The sequence below is a fragment of the Python bivittatus genome, unplaced genomic scaffold (genome assembly GCF_059951505.1).
Source record: "Python bivittatus isolate LINGU-HERP-01145 unplaced genomic scaffold, Pbiv_v1 ctg000700_np1212, whole genome shotgun sequence".
Lineage (NCBI taxonomy): Eukaryota > Metazoa > Chordata > Lepidosauria > Squamata > Pythonidae > Python > Python bivittatus.
This window is the reverse complement of record NW_028277098.1, coordinates 98,629,103-98,642,688: the sequence shown is the minus strand read 5'-3', so window position 1 is coordinate 98,642,688 and position 13,586 is coordinate 98,629,103.

Here is a 13,586-nt window from a genome sequence, read left to right as displayed (position 1 = left end):
AGATTGCAAATGTGCTCGGGCTGGGCTCATTCAGAGCTTTTTTTATGGGGGGGCAGCAAGAGTTGCATCCCATTTGTGGAAGGGGCAAAATATAGGGGTGTAGTTGAAATGGTTCGGTGGATCCATATTTCTTATTTTTGGTAGAAAAGTTAATGCAATCCTAAAGGATATTTCAATATTTGGGGCTCCCCTGCATATGTTTGCTTAGTGCATCATTGATTTCAGTGGACAAAAAATAAAATAATTACACTGACATAGGATGAAGCTGGAAGAATATTGAAGGCTCAGATTAGCATAGTGCCTCCCCCCGACTTTTTGATAAAGACCCTGGTCTCATTCTTTCTTGTTGTTCTTGTCTACTTGCTCACTTTTTGCTTGATTCAGAATTTTCTGGGGTTTGTCCTGCTACACAACTAGTTGCCGCTATGCTCCTGCAACATTATTTCATGTATCTGCTTATTTACTGAACATTTATGGCCGCCTATCTCATGTAATGATTCTAGGCGGTTCACAACAATCAACCAAAACAAAGATAAAACAAAAATACCCTTCCCTAGGTGCCAGACCAAGCATATTAAGCCATCAATCACAGTTTATAAGTTACACGGTCTAGGTTCCTAAGAACACTCACAAAAATGAGCAGACCACATTTCTGTTGAACGTGCTGTATGAATCCAGAGGAGGCAGGAATCACCAAAGGGTGTTACTAATAAATATCTTATGCTTCGTGTTCTTCTGGCATTTTGGCATGTAATGATTCAAAGGTATTCATTTATTTATTAAAGCAATTTATATGGCCACCCAGCTCACTCACAGTGACTCTGGGTGGCTTACAGAAAAAATTGGAGAAGAATACATCTGTGCATGTCATTTAATTATTGCAAGAAGCCAAAATATTCAAAGTGATTTCAAGTGACTAGGTTCATGCAACCCAGAGGATGCCAAATGTGGGCAGCAGAATGCCAGGGGAACACCAGGTGGTAGAAGGAAAAAAAAAACTCTTTGTTGCCATCTAATGGTGGTCTGGATTTTTGCAGCCCAAATATGGTAGCCTGAATGTCACATGAATGCAACCACCTTGCTGAAATACTGAAATCTGGTATTGTACCCAACATCTGATGTCATATAGTGCTGCCTGATCTGGGAGCCCTATAAATAGTGCTCCGCTATTACGTAGTTTATCTGGCTTGCGTTTAGAGTATTACGTAACCCCAGTCCTTGTCATTGGTCAAGCACGGATTATGGTTTCATGCGTTCGGTCTACTGAGCCTGTATCCGAAATACAGTCACGACTTTATTGGGTGGGATTCTCAAGACCTCTCCTGCTGTAGGAGGTGCTAATCTTTTCTTAGACTGACGGAAGGAAGGGGTAGGAATTGCCTACCTGGTAAATTCCTGTTGTTCCTCCATCGAAGGAGTAATCAGTTTGATCCTGTTCTGTCTCCCAGTTTGTCGGATGAGACAAGGAGGGGGAAGGGGAGGAGAAGGAAAGGAAAGGAGAGATGGAAGGAAGGATGGGGGGAAGGAAAAAAGGAAGGAGAAGTAGAGGGAGGGAGGGAGGGAGGGAGGGAAGGAAGGAAGGAAGGAAGGAAGGAAGGAAGGAAGGAAGGAAGGAAGGAAGGAGAGATGGATGGAAGGAAGGAGAGGAAGAGGGAAGGAAGGAAGGAGAGAAAGGAGAGATGGAGGGAGGGAAGGAAAGAAGGACGGAGAGGGAGGGAAGGAAGGAAGGAGAGATGGATGGATGGAAGGAAGGAAGGAAGGAAGGAAGGAGAGGAAGAGGGAGGGAAGGGACAGAGGGAGGGAGAGCAACCTCATGCAGAGCACATAGCAGTAGTTCAGCAAGAGGTGACCAAATGTGAGTGACCATGAGGAGAACCTCCTGATCCAGGAACAGGCTAGTTGGCACACAAGATGGATTTGTAAAACGGCCCTCCAAGCCTACTCTTTAAGCAGGATCAGGGAGTCTAGTAGGAACCCCCCCCCCCTCCAATTGTGCACCACTTTGGTCTGAGGAAGTGCAGCCTCGCCCAGAACTAGTGATGGAAGATCTCCAGAATCAGTCTGTGTCTCCCCATCCAGGCCCCACAGCCTCCAGGCAGTGGGACTTACTTGGGAACCCCCAGAGACCAGGTTGGAGACATGGGGAGGGGATTCTCCTGTAGCAATTGCCCCTATTTTCTTTCTTCAGGTCAACAAGCTGGTAGGGTGGAGGGTGAGTGACAGAATGACCAGTCCAAGGCCAGCCAGTGAATTTCATGCTTATGTAAGGACTTGAATCTTAGCACTAACTTTTTCCTCCAAAAGCCTCCTCAAGTGCCATCTTCTTTTCAGTTACACCCTTGGCACAGCCTTCTGGATCCCGCACCCAGTTACTGGCTCACTGTAATCATTGTACTTTGCTGAGTTCAACTCATGGGCGGCTTCTTCCTTTTCCCTTGTCCTTCCTTCTTCCTTCTTCCTCTCCTACCCCTTCTCCTTCTTCTCTTTCTCCCTCTTCCCCCTCCTCTTCCTCCTCCACTTCCATCTCTTCCCTCAGCAGATAGCAGCACCTAGCCCACTGAGCAGGTCTGAGAAGCTAAGCAGAGTCAGGCCTGATTAATATTTAGGTGGGAGACCAGAAGGGAATATCATACTGTAGACTAGACTAGGAAGTAGAAAAATCTTCCCGGAAGAAGACTAACCATTTTCAGGTAGTCCTCGACAGGACCATTCATTTAGCAACCGTTCGAAGTTACAACAGCACTGAAAAAAAGTGACTTACAACCGGTCCTCACACTTGGTTGCAGCATCCTCGGAGTCACGTGATCGTGATTTGGGTACTTGGCAACCACCACACATTTACGATGGTTGCAGCATCCTACATTCATGTAATAGCCATTTGCGACTTTCCCAGCCAGCTTCCAACAAGCTAAGTCAATGGGGAAGCCAGCAGGGAAGGTCGCAAGTCATGGTCACGTGATGTCTCACTTAATGACAGCAGTGATTTGCTTAATGACCACAGCAAAAAAGCTCGTAAAATGGGGTGCGGTCACATGATGCCTCACTTAACGACTGCACCACTTAGTGATGAATTTTCCAGTCCCTATTATGGTCAGTAGTTGACGACTACCTGTACATACTGTTGCCAAGAAACTTGCATGGTTATGTCCATAAAGTCACTGAGAGGGAAGCATGAGTTAAAAGGTAGTTAAGGCAGGTAGTCCTTGGCTTAATTACCTACTTAATTACCTCGACATAGTTACCTTGAGTTAATTACCTACTTAATGCAGGTAGTCCTCGAATTACGTTGTTCATTCAGTGACTGTTCAAAGTTCCAGCGGCACTGAAAAAACAGACTTACAACCAGTCCTCAAAGTCTTGGCCATTTCAGCACATGTCAGGCCCAGCCCAAGAGCAACGGTGAAACAGTCCAGTTGAGTTCAGTTCCTTTATTTGCTTATACCATATAGACAGAACCTTGCCAGATTAAATCTGTACCACTACAACAAGTGGATATGCCCTGGGAGATTCTGGGGAGTGGCTCTTCTGCTTCCCATGATCCCCCTGCGGACTGTGTCCTTTGTCTCCTTTCCCTTCCTGGAGTGCACCCCCTCCTTCCTGATAGCCTTGCTCTCTGCGTCTGTCCCCTCCCACCCTCCCCTTCATAGATACATTCCATCACAGTGCCCCCACAGTCATGTGATCAAAATTCAGGCCTGCTGCATTTACGGTGGCCCCCCCACTCACCCCCCCAGCTGACCTTTGTGGTCGTCTTTGCCTGCCTCCCCTCTGCTGGGCTTGCAGACGCCAGCCAGCCTCAAACCCCACGGCGTGGGAGCTCTGTCAGCCATGCTGTGTCGGGCACCCCGGCCCCTCACCACTGCCTTCCCCTCCGGCTGCCTTGGCATGCAAGACGCCTTCAGCCAAGTAGCCGCTGGGCACCCAGGCCACGCGCGGGGGAGGCACCACGTAAACGTCCCTGCCTTGCTGCCTGGTGGGATGATCACCCTGGCTCGCAGTGGCACGCAGCACGGCATGGAGGACTCATGGCCCTGGCCCCTTCCTTTCCCAGTGTGGCAGTGGCACCCAGCTGCCCGCCCACGCTCCCTAGCACCTGCCTGCAGCACCTGCCCCCGGCCCATAGCTCTCACCTGCCAGCCTACTTACCTGTCTCTTCCCACGTCGCAGTCACGTGAAGTCCTCACTTAAAGACCCGTGTGGTCCTGAGTTACGATGGCAACCGGGACTGCTGGGATGGCCGTCACTAAGCGATGCAGTCATGTGACATCATGCTTTATGACTGCGTCGCTTAGTGACAAACATTCTGCTCCCAATTGCTGTCATAACTCAAGGACTACCTGTAAATTGAAAGCATGGTGTAAGTCCAAAAGTAGGCCTAGTGGAGCATTAAAAAGCAAAGCAAAGCAAAACAAAACACCTCAGTGCTTGTAGGATAATGAGAATCCCAGAAGCTCCTTCCTAGTTTGCATCATTATCTCCCCCAACCCACTTCTGTGATTCTGGAGCTCCTTTCAAAGGTCAAACGTGGCCCCCCAAAGATACATGAAGCCATCCATTGAGGCTTAGTATTAAATACAAACCAGGCCTCTGTGGCTGTTGAACAAACCATGTTTGGAAAAGCCTGGCTTAGTTCAATGGGTGATCCTAGCCTAACTGTAGACCATTTGGTGCCTCAGATGTGGAGGCTGACCAGTCTTACCTTGACCCTGGGGATGAGCGGACAGCATCCTGCAAACACCAGACTGCCTTAATGTTGGGAAGGAGAGCACAGGGCAGGGGTGTCCGGAGGGGAGTCAAAAAAATCAAGATGGTGGCTGCAATCACCCTCTACCAGACACCCCAGGAGAGCGGTACAGCCCACTGCACGCCATCAGCTTACCACCCGCTAGCATCGACTGCCTGGAACGGCTACCCTTCTCCCCCCAACGGTAGGGCCAGCCCTGGCTTCCTTTGTCCCTCCGAGATGAAGGCTGATGGCTTCATCCGCCTTGGCGTTTTTCCAGCTGGCAAATGATCAGGCAGGCCGAGATCGCACACCGCGCGGGATGGAAGGATCCTGCTTCATTGCTCCCACGATTCTTTCTCGATGGTTGGACTGATTGCACGTTAGAGGATTTAGCAAACGCCCCGAGGCGCGGGAAGCATCTGTTACCATAGTGACAGGATGCAGCTCTTTGCAGTAAACGAAGAACCGAAGGAGAGAAGCTGGGTCTTCCCTGTAGCTCTTGGACGTTTGAGAAGGAGGGAACTGCCTGGGAGTTTAACAATTATTTCAAGAATTAGAGAAATTAAGCCGATTTTGATTGCAGCAGGGCTTTTGGGACAGAGAGAGGAAAAGTGATCTTTCCACGGATCCCTTTCACCTCCTTGTGCATCAGAAAAACAAGGATGCTTCCAAGATAAACAAGGAATCCACAGAATGATCTGCGTTATGACTACTCCCCACACCTGTAGCAATACTCTCGGTCAGGGAAGACAGCTGTATTTTCTAGAATCGGCCCAAAATTATTAGAGGAGCAATCCGAAAAGCAGTACAGCCCAGTCCTATGCATCTTTACTGGCAAATAAATCCTGTTTTGTGCAACAGGGCTTCTTCCCCCCAGAACATGGAAAAGGAAGCTCCGTGGCTTTTATGACAAAAGCAGGTTCAGTGGCCAGTCTCATCTGGGCTCAGAAGCTAAGCAGGGTTGGCCTTGATTAGTTCTTGGATGGGAGACGAGCAGAGAAGACCAGGCAGAATACACACCAGGGACGTGAAAAGCAGAACAGAACTGAGAAGGCCATAGGTCTGGCTGCATTCAGAACCTTGTAGGCCTTTGCTGTGGTACTAATCCAGATGTTTAGGATGATAAAAGTATTCCTGGGCCTATATTCTTCAGTCGGTTGCAGGAAATAAGTTGCAGTACGTATACATTTATTAAAGTAGCAATTATAATATATAGATGTGCACGTTGGTGCCTTCCAAATCCTTTAAAACTTCGCATGTAATCTACCCGAGGCAGAATAACCAACAGCAAAAGATCGTGTCACTCAAAGGGTGGGATCGGAGTCAGTGTTTCTCAAACTTGGCAACTTGCAGGTGTCTGGACGTCAACTCCCAGAATTCCCCAGCCAGCATGCTGGCTAGGGAATTCTGGGAGTTGACGTCCAGACACCTGCAAGTTGCCAAGTTTGAGAAACCTTGTACTCAATTGACCACCTCAGCCTTAAGGTTCACCTTCCAAGGCTGCATCGATGGAGGGAGTGAGACCAGCGTCAACATGGTGGAGGCAGAATTGCCCGCTCATGATGGAGCGGGTGAGAAAAAGCTTACTGCCATGGGTGTCTGTGGGGAAGGGGCAAATGATACCATTGGACATGATGCCCTGATGCGTGTGGCATCGTTCCACCTTTTCCTTGTCACTGATGGCAGATTTGAAGCTTCAGGAGCTGAGAATTTACCAGGCCTATCTGAACTGGATGAATGAAGCATCTGCTGCCATTTAAAACAAGCTTAAAGAGAAATGAGAAGCAGTTTGACTGGTGGGAGGCATCCAGGGTTAAATTTAGCCCCCAGCTGACTTGAGTCTTCTCAAGGTTATTTTTAAGTTCCTGACTCCAGTTGGGCAGTAGCAAAAATTTGGGCTGCTTCATTTCCCCCTTGACAGACACCTGAAAGTTCCTCTAGGTTGGTGGGCTAGCTGTTTTTCCCCTCAAAATTGTTGCTCCGTGGTTCCATGTTAACACAACTTGGCACTCTCCAGCTGTCTTGGACCTCCACTCCCATGCTGGCTAAGGATTCTGGGGGTTGGAGTCTAATCCATCTGTAGGGTGCTCAATGGGATTGAGCGAGGATAGCATTAACATGATTTGCTGCTGTAGGTCTGCACGCCAGGTTGCCATGGGAGAGAAGGAGAAACTTGAAAAAATAATGTGCTTTTTTCAGAGAAGCAAATGATGCTTCCGACCCACGTCTGGAACTGCGAAAGGGAGACGCCATACAAGCTGGTCCAGCTTCTCTTAAGTCTGATAAATGCCTGCACAGCTGTGCACGTTTTGAAAGGAAATGTCCTGCCTTGATTTGCAACCACACAATTTCATGGGTGAGGATTGAAAATTAGGCTAAAAAAAAAAGAGGTCCACCCACCATTCTAAAAGTGAAAGGAGAGGAAAAGAAAGATAAGACTGCCATTCTTTCTCGTTGTATCCCATTTTTCAGCCATCCTCATTTTGTTCCATTTCTTCATGCAATTCTCATCATTTGTGTTCTATTTTTCGTTCAGTACTTTACTCTCTTATTTTTTATTTTTGTTGTTGTTGTTGTTGTTGAATGCCCTGCTATATTAGCTCAGTGGCAGCCTTTACTCAATTCTGGCTGATCTTGAAAGCATTAAGTATGGTTAGATCTAGGTGGGAGACTAGGTGACACTGGGTGATACTAAGACTGTCGGCTGGACCAAGAAGTCAGAACAAATTCTGAAATGGCAAACCCATTTTCCTACTGCTGCCAAGGAAATATGTGGGTATGTAGCCGCCAGGAGTTGAACTTGGCTCAAGGGAACTCTTTTACCAATTCTTTTGCATCCCACTTCTCCAATGTAATCTTTGGAGAGCCCTTCTTAGTTATACCCATGTGGGCAGGGCACTGTACTGCTTGCTCACTGAGGGAGCCACCCACGCAGGCTGAATTTTCCATAATAGGCTCCAAAGGTTGGAGCTATCTCATCTACCTAGGGTTAAGGGCTCTGAGCTGCAAAAGTCCAGATGACCGTGTCTCTTCCCTGCCACCTCGTGGTCAACCTGATTTTGCAGCCCAGAGCTACCAAGCACAGCTTCACAACTTCTGGGGTTGGCACACTGGTGACTCAGTTGGATGGCATGGAGCAAGGCAAAGATCTGGTTGGTTCAAGCATGATTTACCAACTACCATGTATATTTGCTAGAATGTGCTTTTATTTATTTCTACATTGCCTTGACTCTTTGGACACTGTACAATCTAAAAACATGAAGTCATCAAGCACCCATCTCTTAAAAATCAGTCCCCACCCCATGAAGACCTCTCAACCCCATCATAAAAACCATATCAGAACAATATTAATATTTTCTGAAATATTCATGGATGGCCAGTAGTTACTGTACAGCCTACCCATCACTTCACGTTGTTTTCATGGCCTGGAGAGGAACAGTTGAGATTTGTGGTCATCAACGGAGACCAAGTTTGGAGTTTGCACGTGTCTGGAGAAACGGAGGTTGTAAATCAGTTGGTGACATTTATTTGGAGATGGGTGGGCAAAGCGAAATGCGGGGTGCCTTGATGTGGGAGTGATTCTGAAATATTTGACTGGGAACATTTTTGCTTTAAGTACATCAGAGAAAGGCATATCATGTTGACTAAAATTTCTCCAGATGAATCTGGTTAGAGAAGGCTGTATCTTAATCATGTGCTATGCTATTTATAACAGCATCTAGGCTACTGGGCCGTGTTTCATTGTTAAAATCAGAGGCATGACAGACTGAGCAATTCCATCTTCATCCACGTGTTAACATTATGACTGTAAGTTCTAACCAGCTTCCTTGGGGATGGTGTCAATTCATCTTTAAGCAGCCATCACAAAGAGAGTTGGGTTGGTCTCCAAACCAAAAAAATCCAAACCCATCCTGCCTTATTTATTTTGTTAGATTTGTACATTAGAATAATACTTCATAAGGCCAGGTTATATATGCAAAATAGTTTGAAAAGATGGTGAGTTCTCTGGAATTCTTCAGTGGGCCGTTCTGATGAGACTTTCTGAAGAGCAGAAGAGCTTGTCCAGATACTGGCTGTGATCTGGCATGGGCTTAATAGGTTAATTTTTTATTGCGGATGATTAGAAAATTGACCTGTATGCAAACATATGCAGATACAGCAATAACCTTCATTGCTATGATATGCCTTTAACCAAAATGGCTCTGATTTAAATCTGGCTCAGGAATTCAGCCGTCTAGTAATGTGGAATTGATGTTTTCAGACAGACGGATGGATAGATAGATAAAAGATAACAGAAATACTTAACCTTGAACTTACTGGACTAGCCCTAGTTAAATGCAATAATTTAACTCATTTCCCTCCCAGTCATGATATACCTTTATTTTTTTATTTCATCATATACTCTTTATTTAAGATACAGCTGTTGATGCCATTGCTTTAGAGTTACAGAAACACAATAAAGCTATCAGTGAAAGTCAACAGTACAAATGGTTTGTTAAAACAGAAGCAAAACTGTATTAAGAATTAAACTTTTGAGAAAGGAGGGACTTGACCATCTGTTTTACTGACTTTATTGCAATTTCTTTGAATGTTGTCAGCCACCCAGACTTGTTGAGATCATCGTCACCACCACCACCACTACTATCATCATTGTCATTAATGAAAATGCTCATGAAGGAAATTACAGAGCTTGTCCCAGACTCCAGTAAATTTGGGGGGGGGGGGGGGAGGTTGCCATAGGAAAAAAAAACCCTTTTTCTGGTGTGCAGGTTAGCCTAGCTCTCTCCTTAGAATCTGAGCTCTGAGATGTCGTTCAAAGGCTGGGGTTGCACAGTGCGCTAGTCCGACACGTGGCTTGACCATCTGGGGTCCAGTGGGACATATTCCATGCATTTGGGCTAATTCAGTAAAACTTGTTCAAGGAGGCCATGTGAACATAGCTGGAAGAATTTCTTGGCAGCAAGAGTTGTTCGGTGGTGGGACAGTCTGCCTGGAGTCTCCCTGGACAGATGCTCGCAGAAGACCGAACAGGATCTGCTTCTCAAAAGGCCCCAAGTTTTTTTTTCCTGAAAATACACTAGCAAACTGACTTTCCGCTTAACAGCAACGACGATGTATTAAACTTGTATGCCACTGAACACTCAACAACTCTGGGCAGCTCACAACAATAAAATAAATTACAATAAAATCTATAAAATGTAAAATATCTCTGGGCAGTCATTTGCCTCTCTGCCTCACTCAAGTAATTGATTACTTTCAGTCTTTCATTCTTTCTTTTGCTCCGAGCTGCTGATATTCTCTCTCTTTATTGTAATTCCTTAGTTTGATTGTTGAGCCACTCAGAACTGTTGAGACGTGGGAGGCGTGTAAGTTTAATACATTATTGTATTACTGTTATGGGCAATCTGCAATTAGATTCACAGTCAGACTAGTGAAAACTTAATAATTCAAGTCCTAACCGAGGACCAAAGAATTATTAAGGTAGTGTCTGAGGATATAGACCAGTGTTTCTCAATCTTGGCCACTTTAAGATATGTGGACTCCAACTCCCAGAATTCCCCAGCCAGCCAAGCTGGCTGGGGAATTCTGGGAGTTGGAGTCCACATATCTTAAAGTGGCCAAGGTTGAGAAACACTGATATAGACAGTTCCAAGCAGGGTATTTTTTTGTAAAATTAGGGTGTTCAGGTCTGATAAACTCAAATTTTCCAAATATTGAGGGAGTCCTTTAGGTATTGCTCCAAGGGCTCCAATCACAATTGATATAACAAGTGGATTTCTTTTTCCACAAGTGTTCAGCTTCGATCTGCAAGTCCCAGTATTTCATAATTTTTTTTCGGATTGCTTTTCCTCAATCCTAGCATCACCCAGCATAGCACACGTTATTATTATTATGGTTGGTCACAGAGTCAGCCAGATGTTTAGACTGGATTTGGCATTTTTGTCCACCGATTTGAGTCCTTCCCAAGGACCTGGGATAGGCAGATGTTGTTGTCTGATGGTGTTCAAGGCATCATCGCAGGATAGAAGGCAAGTAAAGCTGCCTTTTGCAATGGACTAATGGTGGTTTTGTCAATGCCGATGGTCTTCAAGTGGTAGTCCAGATGTTTTGGGATGCACCCAAGGCACCTATAACTATTGGGACTACCTTTGCTTTCTTTTGCCACAGTCATTCTATTTCTATTTGCAGGTCTTTGTATCTTGTGATTTTCTCCAGTTCTTTCTCTTCCATTCTGCTGTCTCCAATACCACCACCACCACCACCACCACCATCATTCTTCTTCCTCCCCTTCCTCTTCTTCTACAATTTGGCTATGTAAGATTCTACATTTGGAGAACAGAGCACCACATACACGGCTCTGATTAAACTGTTTTCGAGCAGATGGTGAAAACCAGATACTGTTAATAATTGCAAAGGATCACTATTCTTATAACAGGAATGGAGTAAAAATAATTTGTGGATGATACAATACTCCTTGAGAAAAAAACTGCATTAATCAAAATGTTTTGAGATTGCCTGGCGTCCATTAGCCAGCATTTCTGCTTGAACGTTTTTGAGGAAATTGGAAAGAAAACAGAATAATCTTTAATAATTAATCCTAGTGTAGCTTTGTGATCCATTTTCCCCAGGATGTACAAAATGCGCAACACGGGAAGCTGTGATTTTTTTTTTCTTTAGCTGCCAGATATACTACATCAAAATGATGCTGTGTACAAGACACGTGTAATGCTGTATATAAAATGTTAGTTAGATCAGTGGTATTTTAAAGTGTAGAAAATAGCATTAGCTGGAAATGAAACAAAGATCAGAGTGCCTTGAAATCCTTTAATTGAAGATAGTTTTATTCACATTTGGTTTCCATTTTTTGTTGTATCAAGTTTGAGTAACTTCTAAAGGATTAGCCCTGTCTATTGATTTTTTAAATTCTGTGCCATCAAGTTGGCGTCATCTCTTACCGACCGCATAAATAGATTTCTTCTAGGACACTCTGTCCCCAGCCTGGTTTTTCAGATCTTCCAAGGTGCACCCACCACCACTGTGACTGAGTCCTTCCACCTTGCTGTTGGTCATCCTCTTCTTCTCTTCTCTTCTCTTCTCTTCTCTTCTCTTCTCTTCTCTTCTCTTCTCTTCTCTTCTCTTCTCTTCTCTTCTCTTCTCTCTTCTCCTCTCCTCTCCTCTCCTCTCCTCTTCTCTCCTCTTCTCTTCCACCTTTCCAGAATTATGGACTTTCAAAGACATTGTGTGTCCAAAATATGGTAATTTGAATCTGGTCATTTGTCCCTGGAGCAAGAGCTCCGGATTGATTTGTTTTATAAACCCTTCTATCCAAATCCCATTTTTTAGGGAAAAAAAATGTTCAATACAGGTAGCGCCCAGGTTAAGGACACCCAGTTTATGGACAACCCATAGTTAAGAATGGAGCCTATTGTAGCAAAATTCGAGTTAAATACACAATGATTTGAGTTAAATACACCATGGTTCGAGTTCATTACACAATACAACTTATTCAGTATTACACAATAATGCTGTTCCGGCTTACATACAAATTCGACTGAAGGACAGATCTTGGGAACAGAACTCGTTCTTAAAATGGGGACTACCTGTATGGAGATTTATAGTTTTGTAGCTCTCTAGTCAACTTCATCTGGGCTCGGAAGCTAAACAGGATCAAACCTGGTTAGCACTGGGATGGGAGACTACCAGAAAAATCCCAGGCCACCCAGAATAGAAGGTAATGGCAAACTTTTTCCACATTCTTGCCGAGAAAACTGCATGTATATGTCCCTAAAAATCTTAAAATAAAATGAATCAGGAGATATATATTATGCAGAGTGTTTTTTTTAACCTTTGTGTACTTTCTGTATTCTGATATCTGTTGTTCTTCTGTCGGTACTGTATATCTGTTAAAATAAAGGTGGGCTCTTATTATTTACTTAAAGAGGCCATTAATTTAGGCTTATTCAAAAGCAGAGGGTAAAACGTTTATTGGTATCTGGGCTTGTTCATTCATGCAAAGTCATGGAAGACCTCTAACCCCGTCGCCTTTAAGAGTTGGAGGCTTATGCAAGCCCCATGCTAGGATTTGGGAGAATGTGGGGAACACAAGTGCCAATATTGTTATGGACAAGCCATACAAATTCCTTAAATAAATAAATGCAGAATAAAAACAAGCAGAGAGTAAAGGCAATATGGATAGGACAGAGCCGTTACCGATTCTCGGGGCTGGCTGGACGCTCATTCAGGTTGGGGGCTGGATCCTGTATTGATGGTGGGCCCTAACATAACACCTGGGATCTTTTAGCAACCACAGCTGAGAACCAGGTATGTCCTTTCCTGGAGGAGAGGCTGTTTCCTGTGATTCGGGTTTTAGTAACTTCAAGATTGGATTGCTGCAAAGTGCTTTTCCTTGGACAGCCCTTGAAGACGGTCCTTGAGGTTTGCCTTCCAAGCCCAAGACAATGGTTGCCAATGCCTTACCTAGCATTAGGCCCTATTTTTCTGTAGGGCAGTGTTCTTCAAATTTGGCCACTGTAAGATGTGTGGACTTCAACTCCCAGAATTCCCCTGCCAGCATCTTCAAGCGGCCAAGGTTGAGAAACACTGGTCTGGATGAATGAGGAAACTAAACCCTTTCACAGAGACTCCTAAAATCATCCGTGGGTCACGTTTTGAGGCCCAGGCAGAGCTATCTGGAAGAGAAGACCGCCCCCCCAACAATGAGCCCTGCACATGTAGGAATGCAATTGCCCCAAACATCAACTCCCCTCCTTTTTATGTAGGAGGTTAAGGAGGGGCTTAAAGCATACAGTACTTATTCCCACAGGCCTTTTCCTCTGCTGTCCTTGGTGTTTCCATTTCT